The sequence below is a fragment of the Tamandua tetradactyla genome, chromosome 12 (assembly GCF_023851605.1).
Source record: "Tamandua tetradactyla isolate mTamTet1 chromosome 12, mTamTet1.pri, whole genome shotgun sequence".
Taxonomy (NCBI): Eukaryota; Metazoa; Chordata; class Mammalia; order Pilosa; family Myrmecophagidae; genus Tamandua; species Tamandua tetradactyla.
The window spans coordinates 82,986,686-82,997,711 of record NC_135338.1 but is presented as its reverse complement, the minus strand read 5'-3'; the positions used below and the strand labels follow the sequence as shown (position 1 = coordinate 82,997,711).

The following is an 11,026-nucleotide window of genomic DNA, read 5'->3' as shown; positions in this document are numbered from 1 at the left end:
CCCATTATCTTACCCTGTTTCTAACTCCTGCTGGTCTCTGTTACCAATGATATATTCCAAGCTGATTCTCGAATGTCAGTTCACATCAGTGGGACCATACAGTATCTGTCCTTTAGTTTTTGGCTAGACTCACTCAGCATAATGTTCTCTAGGTCCATCCATGTTATTACATGCTTCATAAGTTTAGTCTGTCTTAAAGCTGCATAATATTCCATCGTAGGTATATGCCACAGTTTGTTTAGCCACTCGTCTGTTGATGGACATTTTGGCTGTTTCCATCTCTTTGCAATTGTAGATAATGCTGCTATAAACACTGGTGTGCAAATGTCCGTCTGTGTCTTTGCCTTTGAGTAGATACCTAGCAGTGGTATTGCTGGGTTGTAATCCATTCTGCCATTCTATGTCTTTTGATTGGGAAATTCAGTCCATTAACTTTTAGTGTTATTACTGTTTGGATAATATTTTCCTCTACCATTCTGGCTTTTGTATTATATATATCATATCTGATTTTCCTTCTTTCTACACTTTAGTCCATACCTCTCTCTTCTGTCTTTTCGTATCTGACTCTAGTGCTCCCTTTAGTATTTCTTGCAGAGCTTGTCTCTTGGTCACAAATTCTCTCAGTGACTTTTTGTCTATAAATGTTTTAATTTCTCCTTCATTTTTGAAGGACAATTTTGCTGGATATAGGAGTCTTGGTTGGCAGTTTTTCTCTTTTAGTAATTTAAATATATCATCCCACTGTCTTCTAGCTTCCATGGTTTCTGCTGAGAAATCTACACATAGTCTTATTGGGTTTCCCTTGTATGTGATGGATTGTTTTTCTCTTGCTGCTTTCAAGATCCTCTCTTTCTCTTTGACCTCTGACATTCTAACTAGTAAGTGTCTTGGAGAACGCCTATTTGGGTCTATTCTCTTTGGGGTGCGCTGCGCTTCTTGGATCTGCAAATTTAAGTCTTTCATAAGAGTTGGGAAATTTTCAGTGATAATTTCTTCCGTTAGCTTTTCTCCTCCTTTTCCCTTCTCTTCTCCTTCTGGGACACCCACAACACGTATATTTGTGCGCTTCATATTGTCATTCAGTTCCCTGATCCCCTGCTCAAGTTTTTCCATTCTTTTCCCTATAGTTTCTGTTTCTTTTTGGAATTCAGATGTTCCATCCTCCAGTTCACTAATTGTAGCTTCTGTCTCTTTAGATCTACCATTGTAGGTATCCATTGTTTTTTCCCTTTTTTCTTCTTTGTCCTTCACTCCCATAAGTTCTGTGATTTGTTTTTTCAGATTTTCTATTTCTTCTTTTTGTTCAGCCCATGTCTTCTTCATGTCCTCCCTCAATTTATTGATATGGTTTTTGAAGAGTTTTTCCATTTCTGTTCGTATATTCAGCATTAGTTGTCTCAGTTCCTGTATCTCATTTGAACTATTGGTTTGTTCCTTTGACTGGGCCATATCTTCAATTTTCCGAGCGTCATACATTATTTTCTGCTGGTGTCTGGGCATTTGATCATATTTCCCTGGGTGTGGGACCTGGCTGGTTGAAAGGTTTTTCTGTGAAATCTCTGGGCTCTGTTTTTCTTTTCCTGCCCAGTAGGTGGTGCTCGTGGCGCTCGTCTGTCTGCGGGGCCCACCAGTAAAAGATGCTGTGGCTCCTTTAACTTGCCAATCCGAATCTCGCAGTCGGCCCGGGAAACCGCGCGTGGATGGGGGGTCGCCGGCCGCCGCGGCTTGGGAAAGTGCCGGTCCAAATTGCCCAGCTGGCCCGAGACGCCAAGCGTGGCGGGAGGGCCCCGCTATCCAATGTTCCCAGTCAGACTGGGGAGCCACGTGCGTGGAGGGGACCCCAGTTGCCAGCCACCCCGGCCGGGAAAACGCACACCCCTCGGGTATCTCACCACAGCGGATTCTCCCTGCCCGTTCAGCCATTCCAGAATGGGGTACGCTGTCTTTTTGGTCTCTCTCGTGGCTCCGGGAGCTGTTTCGTATTGTTTCTGTTTCTTTAGTTGCTTTTCTGGAGGAGGAACTAAGACCCGCGCGACTTACTAAGCCACCATCTTCTCCGGAAGTCCTCCCCTTCTCATTCTTAAATGACCACTGATCTGCTTTCTGTCACTGTAGATTAGCTTGCATTTTCTAGAACCTTATACAAATGGACTCACAGTATATATTCTTTATTTTGTTTATCTACTCTCACTCAATAATGATTTTGAGATTTGTCTTTGCTTTTCCATGTACCAGTAGTCCATTCTTTTTAATTGCCTAATAGTATTCCATTGTATATTGTATAAGTCCAAAACAAATATCCAATATGATTATCCATTCACTTGTTGATGGACATTTGGGTTTTTTTTCCCCAATGAGTTCTTATAAATAGAACTGCCATGAACATTCATGTACAAGATTTTGTGTGGACATGGTTTCATTTCTCCTGGGTAAAAACCTAGAAGTATGGTAGGTCTGTATTGCTTTTCTATTGCTGGGTTACCAATTACCCCCCAAACTTGGTGTCTTAAAACGATATGCACTTAATAACTCAGAGTTCCGTGGGTGGGGATTCCACATCTGGCTTAGTTTAATCAAGGAATTGGCTAGTGCTGCGGTCTCATCTGAAGGTTCTACTAGGGAGGAATTGGCTTCCAGATCACTCCTTACTTGTTGGCAGGATTCCATTCCCTGAGGGCTTTGGGCCCCAGGGCCTCAGTTCCTTGTCATCTGTGGCTTGAGGTCTCCCATGGTTCCTCCCCATATAGGCCTGTCTATTGAAGCCAGGAAGCGAGAGAGTCTGCCAACGAAATGGAAGTCACAATCTTCTGTAACCTAGTCATGACAGTGACATGGCTTCAGTGTTATTGCATTCATTGGTTATAGGCAGATTACTTAAGGAGAGGGGATTACCAGACGTTGGGGCTCATTGGGGGTCATGTCAGTAGATGCCAAACAGTTTTACAAAGTGGTCACGTCATTTTACATTCCTCACCAGAAGATTAAAAGAGTTCCTGTTACCCTATCCTGACTAACGTCTTGAGTCATAAGATTTTTAAATTTTAGCCATTCTAATAAGCGTGTAGTGGTATCCAAGAGGGGTTTTAATTCGCATTTCCCTAAAAAAAGTGATAACGAACACCTTTTTTATGTGTTTATTTTCTATCTGTACGTATTCTTTGGTGAAGCATCTGTTTAAATTTTTTGCCTAATTTTAAAAATTGTTGAGACTTCCTTATAAATTCTGGCTATTTTATCATATTTGCAATTTGCAAATATTTTCTTCAAGTCTCTGGCTTGTCTTTTGAAAAGAAATTTTTAATTTTGATATGGTATAAATGATCAATTTGTCTGTATATTATATTGATTGTGCTTTTGATGCCAATTAAGAAATCTTTACCCGACTCACAAAGATCCCCTCCAACCCCATGCTTTCTTCATCTAGAAGATTTTTAGTTTTAAGTTTTACATTTAAGTCTATGTGTCAATGTGTACCAATAATCAAGGTTCTTTCTATTTTTCCTGCATATGAATATTCAGTTGTTTCAGAGCTATTTGTTGAAAAATCTGTCCTTTCCCCCTTGAATTACTTTGACATCTTTGTCAAAAATCACTTGACCGTATATGTGTGGGTCTATGTCTCAACTCTCTATTCTCTTCCATGTATACTACTATACTATACTATACTATACTATACTATACTATACTATACTATACTATACTATACTATAGTGTGGTGAAACCATATAGTGAAAGTCCTCCATCTATATTCTTTTCTTCAAAGTTGTTTTGGCTATTCTTGGTCCTTTGCATTTCCATATAAATTTTAGAAACAAGCTTAGCAACTTTTGCAAAATAGGCTGTTAGATTGCAATATTCTTCCATTAATTGTAACAATGGCAATATACCTAAGCCAAATGTCAATAAGAGGGGACATAAGGGAGGGGTATGGGATACTTGTTGTTTATCCTTCTAATTTTTTTTTTATTCTTTATTTTAAAATTATTATTATTTCCAATTTTTATTTTTTTTTAGTTTTTAGTTTTTCCTCTTCTTTCTGTGTGGAAGAAATGGAAGTATTCTCAGACAGATTATGGTAGGGACTGCATAACTATGTGATTATATCAGGAGCCATTGATTGTTCCCTTAGGATGGTGTGTGAATAAAACTGGTAGAAACATACAAGTTCTGGAGAAAATGTGCAGAGAGAGATATAACTACTCATGTTTGGTAGAGAAGCAGACTGTGCAGCCCCTGCTGGAGGGCAGTGGAGTGGCTCCATAAGAGGCTGAGTATAGGGTTGCCATATGATCCTGAAACCCTGTTATTTGATATTTACTTGGAAGAACTGAAAGCAGGGATGCAGCTAGACATTTGCACACTGGTGTTTATGGCTGCATTTTATTCACAATTTGCAATGGATGGAGGTGGCCTAGGGGTGCATCAATGGATGAGCAGAAGGGCGAACTGTGGTGTACACATACAATGGAATGTTGAGTGGCTGCAAGAAAGAATGAAGTTGTGAGACATGCAATTAGGTGAATGAATCTTGAGAACATTATGTTGCACAAAATAAGTAAGAAGCAAAATGACAAATATCCTAAGGACTCACTAACATAAACTAACTATCATGAGCAAACACTCATGAGAACTGAATTCAAGAGCATAGGTTATCAAGGGACAGAATGTGGGCAGAGATTGGGTAATCAACAATTCAGGAGTACAGAATGTTCAGTAAGGTTTATTGTAAATGTTCCTAGACTCTATGCTCTTACAGCTGTAACATCTATTCCTGAGTTTTAACTGTTATTTCTAAATTCTGAGATGCAGAGCCCTTTGTATGTTACCTGTAGTTCCTTAGAACTTTGGGTATCTGCCCGACACCTGAGACTTGGAGTTAGAGTTCTGCAGCTCTGAAAGTCAGCATTACTCCATACAGCAACTGTAAAAGGACGCTGAAAAGAGATCAGTACCAATTAGAAAAAAATGAATAAAATAAACTTGGTCAGGACTGAGGTAAATCAGAATACAGGGTAATGGATGCTACTGACTGTAGTTTAAAACTTCAACTTCTATGTGAGCCCAAAGGAAAATAGATTTAGTTGGTATAAAATTTATATTTTCTGCAGCTTATTCTTCTATTTGCTAACTGCCAGAATGCAACACACCAGAGATGGATGATCTTTCAATAAAAGGGGATTTATTTATTTAATGTATAGTTCTTTAGAGGAAAGGCAGCTAACTTTCAACTGAGGTTCTTTCTTATGTGGGAAGGCACAGGGTGATCTCTGCTGGCCTTCTCTCCAGGCCTCTGGGTTCCAACAACTTTCCCTGGGGCAATTCCTTTCTGCATCTCCAAAGGCCTGGGCTGAGCTGTGAGTGCTGAGATGAGGTATGCTGAGCTGCGTGGGCTGTGCTACGTTGAGCGCTCTCATTTAAGCACCAGCCAATTAAATCAAGCATCATTCATTGCAGCAGGCATGCCTCCTAGCTGACATGCAACCTAGCCAAGTTGACATCTGACTCTAACTACCACACATACTATCTGTCAGGTCTCAGAAAAAGTACTTTAGATAAAAAAAAAATGGACTCTGTGTTTAGAAGTCTCCCTCAGCTTCTTTCTCTCAGCTTCTTTTCCCCCAGCTTCTTTTTCAGACCCAGATGCAGCAGCAGGATAAACAATCCTAAGGTTTACAGCTAAGAGATGTTTGAGAGCCCCAGACATGCTGGTGCCAGAAGACCTGCTTGATAACACAGCAGTGTGTCAGAACCCCAGCAACCAATCAAATCATAAGTCAATGAGCCCCCATCCAATCAAGGGACAGAACACCTTTCCCTCCCAGAGTTACATTCCCTTTAAAACACAGCTCTCTGAACAAAGAGCTGGAGCCATTTTTCTTTCCTTTTGCTGGCTCCCCAGGAGGGAGCCATTTTCAGGCTCCCACCTGCTTTCTCCCTTTCATTCTCCCACCTGCTTTCTCCCTGCTTTATCCCCTCAATAAATCTGTGTAAGCTTTGACTTGCTGTCATGTGGATTCCTTAATGACTCTATACCTAACACTATCTAATTTAACCTGTGTGGTCAGTTTATTTAAACAACATAATTGCATGGAACCTAGAATAGGGAAAGAGATCCTGTTATTCTGTACAGGTTAATGCAATACCCTGATACAACCCAGAAAATAGTGGACAGAAAATAAAAAATATTTTAAAAGGCCTCTTGAGGGACTGGGGAGAAATGTGGAAACATTAAACCTCCCTACCTCAGGAATTCCTGATTTTCTCACAGGCTTTAGGGATGCCCAATTTAATAAGTCAAGCCCTTGATCTTAATGCCTGCCTTCATGAAATTTATTCTTGCAAAGGAGAAGTTAAGCCTACTTATAATTATGCTCAGAGTCACCCCCAGATAACTTATTTTTCTGCTCAGATATACCTCTCTGTCCCAGCCAACTGTGCAAATAAACTCACTTCCCTCCCTCCTATGTGGGATATGACTTCAAGGTGTACAACTCTTTCTGGCAGTGTGGGACATGATTCCCAGAGATGAACCTGGCCCTGGAATTGTGGGAATGAGAAAGACTTCTTACCAAAAGGGGGAAGAGAAATGGGACAAAATAAAGTTTCAGTGGCTAAGAGATTTAAAATATTGTGGAGAGGTCACTCTGGAGGTTATTTCTTGTGCAAGCTGTAGCCAGATATTTCAAACTACCGTAGTATGCCCAGCCCAACCAACAGTATTCCTGAAAACCCCAGGGAGTGCCATGGACTCTATGTAAGTCTCTATAAAGTTTTTCTAATGAAGTTTATTTTCTCAGAATCTTAAGGCCTCCAGATTGAGGCTAGGCCAGATAAGTCCTGAAACTCAGAGGTACCAATTTCTCCTAGAACAATAAGCTAGTTCATTGCTGCACCCCAAAAGGTCAACATCCCCACCAGCAAGAAGAAATTAAAATGTTCATTGTCTAGATATCCCTGAAGAGTGAGAGAAAGATCAAATGAGGTGAAGGAGGTGTATCTGAGAAATTAGTATTTAACAAATGACTATGACTACTGATTTACAAATATCTATGTATTTCTTTATAAAGTCTAGTGTTTTAGAATAGCCAGAAGGAAATACCCGAAGTTGTTGACTGTAAGTCAATAGCCCTAATATTTGATAATGATTGTTTGAATGTATTGCCAAAAATAAAAAAAAGTCAGTTATCCTTATTTGTTTGGATCTATATTTGGAAGTTTTGTTTTTTCCACTGTCAATACTACACTGTCTTAGTTTAGCTACCTCTATGGTAACTTTTAAAATTGGGTTAGGTTGCAATATTAAAGTGCTCAATAAGAAGGAGGGGTAAGGGGCATGGGATGTATAGGGTTTTGCTTTTTTCCTTTTATATCTTTGTCTGGAATAATATAAATGTTCTAAAAATGATCACAATGATGAATACACAGCTAAGTGATGATAATGTGAACCACTGACTGTATAATTTGGATGGATTGTATGGTGTGTGAAGATATCTCAATAAAAATATTTTTGAAAGTAGCCTGTTAGGATTCTGGCTGAAACATGCCAAATCTACATATCAATTTGGAGAGAATTGGCATCTTAATATTGAGTTTCCTGATCTATGAACGTGCAATACTCTCCATTTATTTAGATCCTTCTTAATTTCTCTTAGCATTGTTTTGCAGTTTTCAGTGTAAAGGTCTTGCATATATTTTGTCAAATTTATCCCTAAATATTTTTATAATTTTGATGCTACTGCAAATGGTTTTATTTTGAAATATTATTTTCTAATTATTCATTGCTAGTAAATAGAAATACATTTGATTTTTTGTACAATGATCTTATAGCCTAAAGCCTGGCTATACTTCGTAGTTCTATTATCTATTCTGTAGGTTCTGAAATAATTTTCTACATAGATGATCATGTCTGCAAATGAAGACAGTTTTTCTCCACCCCCCGCCTCCCGCCCGCCATCTGGATGCCTTTTGTCATGTTCTTGCCTTATTGAATGATGAAGAAGTTCAGGACAAAGACTGAGTAGAAGCAGTGAAAGCATATATCCTAGTTTGTTCCTAATCTTAAAGAGAAAGCATCCAGCCTTTCACCATTAAGTTTAATAGTCATTGTAGATTTCTCAAATACCTGCTTCATCAGGTGGAGGACATTTTCTTCTATTTCTAGTCTGGTAAGGGTTTTTAATCAGGAATAGCTGTTGGATTTTGTTAAATACTTCTTCTGCCTCTATTGAGATGGTCGTGTGGCTTTTCTAGCTAAGTTTGCTAGTATGATGAATTTACCTTGACTGACTTTCTAATGTTAAATCAACCTTGCATTCCTGGGATAAGCCCCACTTGGTCAGGAGGCATTATAATTTTTATTTATTGTTAGATTCAGTTTGATTAATTTTGTTGAGAATTTTGCATTTCTGTTCATGCAGGATATTTGTATGTAGCATCATTTTCTTGTAATGTCCTTATGTGCTCTTGTTATCCTGGTAATACTAGCCTCATAGAATGAGTTGGGAAATATTCTCTCCTCTTCAATTTTCTGGAAAAGTTTATGTAGAATTTATATTATTTCTTCTTTAGAGGTTTGGGAGAATTAACTGTTGGAGCTACCTGGACCTGCAGTTTTCTTTTTGGGAAGGTTTTGACTTACATATTCAATTTCTTTAATAGATATAAGGCTATTAAGATATTTCTTTTCAAATTAGTTTTGACAGTTAGTGCCTTTCAAAGAAATTTTCCTCTTTCATCTAAATTGTTGAATTTATTGGCATAAAATTGTTTATAATATTTTCTAGTTGTTTTAAAATCTTTAAAATCTGTATTGTCACCTCTCTCATTCCTGATATTGGTAATTTCTTTTGTCTTTTTTCCTGATCCTTATGGCAAGAAGCTTATCAATTCTATTGATTTTATCAAAAAATAAACTTTTTATGTCATTGATTTTTTAAACTTTTTAATTGTATAATATAACATATATACAAAGCAAAGCAATAGTTATCAAAGCACTCTTCAACAAGCAGTTGCAGGACAGATCCCAGAGTTTGTCATGGGCTACCATACGATCCTCTCAGATTTTTCCTTCTAGTTGCTCCAGAATATAGGAGGCTAGAAGTCAAAAATATGTTTTTGTCATCACAATTGACTTTTCTTTTTTGTGAAAAAATAACATATATAAAAAAAGCAATAAAATTCAAAGCACACCACCACAATTAGTTGTAGAAAATATTTCAGAGTTTGACATGGGTTATAATTCCACAATTTTAGGTTTTTATTTCTAGCTGCTCTAAGATACTGGAGACTAAAAGAGATATCAATTTAATGATTCAGCAATCATATTCATTTGTTAAATTGTATATTCTCTGTTTAACTCCACCATCACCATCATCTTTGACCTTTGTATCTCTCTTTAGGAGTGTTTGGGCTATGGCCAGTCTAACTTTTCATATTGGAAGGGTCTGTCACTAATATGGGGTAGGGAGATGGAACTAGCTGATGTTCTGGAGAGGCTGGGCCCTCTAGGTTTCAGGATTTACCTGGTCCAGAGACTGATCTGCAGATTGTAGGTTTCTGGAATGTTATTCTAGTGCATGGAACCCTTGTGGAATCTTATATATTGTGCTAAGTGTTCTTTAGGATTGGCTGGAATGGTCCTGTTTGGGGTTTGGCAGATTATGATAGGTAGTAATGTCTAACTGCAGCTTGCATAAGAAACCTCCAGAGTAGCCTCTCAACTCTATTTGAACTCTCTTTGCCACTGATACTTTATTAGTTACACTTCTTTCCCCTCTTTTGGTCAGGATGGAATTGTTGATCCCATGGTGCCAGGGCCAGATTCATCCCTGGGAGTCATCTCTCACATCGCCAGGGAGACTTACACCCCTTGATGTCATGTCCCCCATAGGGGAGAGGGCAATGATTTCATTTACAGGGTTGGGCTTAGTGAGAGTGAGGCCACATCTATTCTATTGAGTAACAATTGAAGTCCTCCAGAAGTAATCTGTAGGCATACCTATTGGTGGGCTAAGCTTCTTTGCTACCTACATAAGCTTCACAAGAGTAAGTTTCATGATCATGGTCTATTGATCTGAGTGTCCCTAAAGACTGAGATAGTATCAGGGGATTCCCTGATGGTAAAGTTTAATAGTTCCATATTTTTTTCTACATTCTTCAAGGGACTTTGCCAACACTTTTGATTATCTGCTTAATACACTCTAGGATGTATCCAGGCATTACAATAATCTGTACAGGATTAAAGGACCTCTTTCTTACTCTGGGCTCCCTGTGTTTCAGTTGTTCAAATGAGCTAACAGATAGGTTGAGTTAGATTATGTGCTACAAAAAAATTTCAGTTCCAGACCAAATAAACCTTTCTTTCTTTGGTCTCAAAGAGTATGTATATTTCTAAAATATAGACAATGTCTTCCTTACCCCTGTGTTCTGTATTACTTTAACTCCAACCTGATCAGCTTCACTCTTATCTCTAAATACCATGATATATATATATATCCTCTCAAAATCCAGAAATAATAATTACCACTTTGGACTAAATGTATCTGCACTAAAATCTTATAATCTAGGCCCAAGTTTTCTTGTAAGCATTGACTAAAGGACCATACCATTGTTATTCTTTTGTTTCTGGCTTTTTTGCCTCAGCAAATGACACACACGTTCATTCACATCGTTGCATGCCTCGTGACTTCATTCCTTTTTGTAGCAGCACAACATTCATTCATAAGTATACATCATCGTTCACCAATCTACTTCTCAGTCAGTGTATCCTTCAGCCACCTGCATTCATTGGGTATCATTAGAAGGCCCAAAGTCCACAGTCCTTCAACACTCACAATTTTAAATAATTTCATTTCAGCCAATAAACACACCCTTGCCAAATAGGGAATCTAAACCTCCTCTAAATTCTTGTCCCTCCCTCATTATTTACCTCTGCTGTTGCTGTGGTAGTGCTGGTGTTTTCCTATTAAACATAGCCCATAGCCCATAGCATGCAATACCAGTTTGCCCCCTGTACCCTGGACTTAAA

The 11,026-nt window shown here is 38.5% G+C and overlaps 1 long non-coding RNA gene across 1 annotated transcript; it reads right to left on the bottom strand.

Annotated features, from left to right (window-relative positions):
- Positions 1 to 2,357: 2,357 nt before the first annotated feature.
- Positions 2,358 to 9,567, bottom strand: LOC143651639 (uncharacterized). The gene is made up of 3 exons (XR_013160084.1): positions 9,522 to 9,567; positions 4,827 to 4,934; positions 2,358 to 2,814 (listed from the first exon to the last, which is right to left on the bottom strand). It is a non-coding gene; the product is annotated as an uncharacterized LOC143651639 (long non-coding RNA).
- Positions 9,568 to 11,026: the final 1,459 nt, after the last annotated feature.